Here is a 2,398-nt window from a genome sequence, read left to right as displayed (position 1 = left end):
TTAGTGCTACCCGCACCAACAATCTCCCCCTTTTTGATGGAATGACAACCTGGTTAAGTTAGTGAAAGGATGCAAAAAATAAATAACACAGGTACATCAGTTTTAAAGTTAGTTTTAGTGTTTTCAATTTGGTTTAGCTAACTTAACCACCTAACCCTCCCCCTTTGGCACTCATCAAAAAAATAAGCAAGGGTAAACAATAATAGTGTAGAGTTGCTGTAAAAAGTAATCAAGCTAATTTTGAAAAATATCTAAGTTTGGTTCAAAATTCAAAGATAAATGTACAATTTTTAACACCAAGTTAAAAAAAATAGTCAAGTTGACTTGGGGGAGACAAGTTGAATTTTGAAAAGTATAAATTTAAAGTTAATCAAGTTTAACTTTTCAAGCATGTAAAATTTTTCAAACTAGGTTTTTCAAATTTAGTTTTCAAGTTTAAGTAGCAATTACTATTCAAAAAGGTAAGTTTTCAACTTCGATTTTTCAAAACAAAGCAAAAATTAAACAAGTAAGATTAATTTTTCAAGACGTAAAAATTTTTGCCAAAATAAATTTTAAACACTTTTAAACTTCCAAGTTTAATATTCAACTTTTAAAATCAGTTTTTAAAAATTAGGTGGGATTAAACTTCCAAGTTTTTCAAACACTTAGTTAAATTTGACTTTTTTTTTTTAACTGATGTTCACAAAATAAGTTAGTTTTAAAATAGATGTATAAAAGCATTTTTCAAACACACAAAATTTTAAATAATTTCTCCCCCTGAACTTGATACTTAACATTAAACAGCTGTCTAACCAATTAGGTACTAACTAACTATCAGAAGATAGTAGCTTTCACTTGGTTAGTCAGATTAAGTTGATTATAAGCAGTCAGTGTTTGACTTGACTGATGATCTTAATCTGATTACTGTCTGATTTGTATTTAACGTCCAGACTTATGCTGATGCACTGCAATAAGCATCTTAAGTCCAGACAGTTGGCCTATGCATCTCACCCCTTTCTATGTTTGTCAAACACAAGCAAGGTAAACCTAAGGTGTTGGTGAGATGCTCAAAAACTAGTCCTATGGGTACATGCTTTCTAGGGATTCAAAACTAGTCTAAGGCCAAAACTGTTTTTGAAAATCTAAAAATGGAAATTTTGAAAACAAACAAGTTTAACTTATAATTTGAAAACAATTATTTTTGGAAACAATTTTGAAAAAAAATCCTAGTCTATTAAGCACATCCCTAATTTTTTACGTAAGTTGCTAAATTCACTTTCAGGGAGTGGCTTTGTGAAAATGTCAGCTAAATTTGATTTGGACTCAATGTATTTGAGTTCAATATCACCTTTAGTAACATGATCCCTGATAAAGTGGTGTCTAATTTCAATATGTTTGGTTCTTGAATGATGCACAGGGTTCTTGGTTAAGTTAATTGAACTTATATTGTCAATTAATACTTTTACATTTGTGATATTTAAGTTGAAATCTTTTAGAGTATGCATCATCCATAATAATTGTGCAACACATTTACCTATAGCTATGTATTCTGACTCAGTTGTAGATAGAGCAACACAATATTGCTTTCTACTAAACCAGCTGACAAGTGATGAACCTAATAATTGGCATCCACCACTTGTGCTTTTGCGGTCTAATTTACATCCAGCATAATCTGAGTCAGAATACCCTATTAGTTCAAAATTATTTGTCCTAGGATACCAAATTCCTACATTTGTTGTTCCCTTAAGATATCTAAAAATTCTTTTAACTTGTGTCAAATGGGATTCCTTAGCACAAGTTTGGTATCTAGCACACATACTAACTGCAAATAAAATATCAGGTCGGCTTGCAGTTAAGTACAGTAGGCTACCTATTGCACTCCTATAATATTTTAAATCAATTGATTTTCCATTTGGGTCACTGTCTAAGATTGTGTTTACTGCCATAGGTGTTTTTATTTCTTTTGTATTTTCCATTCCGAATTTTTTAAGTAAGTCTTTAGTGTATTTATGTTGATAAATATAATTTCCTTCATTTGTTTGTTTGATTTGTAATCCTAAGAAATAAGTTAATTTTCCTACTAAGCTCATTTCAAATTCTTTTTCCATTAGATTAATAAATTCTTCTAAAAATTTTGAATTTGTTGAACCAAATATTATATCATCTGTGTATATTTGTGCAATAAATATGTCTGTATTTAATGATTTAACAAACAAGGTTGGGTCAATTTGACCTTGGTTGAATCCTTTAGATGTTAAGTACGATGTTAGCCTTTCATACCATGCCCTGGGTGCTTGTTTAAGTCCATATAATGCTTTCTTTAACTTAAAAACATAATCAGGGTGTTCTAGACTTTCAAACCCAGGAGGCTGACCTACATAAACTTCTTCTTTAATTAGTCCATTAAGAAAGGCAG

The sequence above is a fragment of the Zingiber officinale genome, chromosome 8A, assembly GCF_018446385.1.
Source record: "Zingiber officinale cultivar Zhangliang chromosome 8A, Zo_v1.1, whole genome shotgun sequence".
Lineage (NCBI taxonomy): Eukaryota > Viridiplantae > Streptophyta > Magnoliopsida > Zingiberales > Zingiberaceae > Zingiber > Zingiber officinale.
This window is presented reverse-complemented; position numbering follows the sequence as displayed.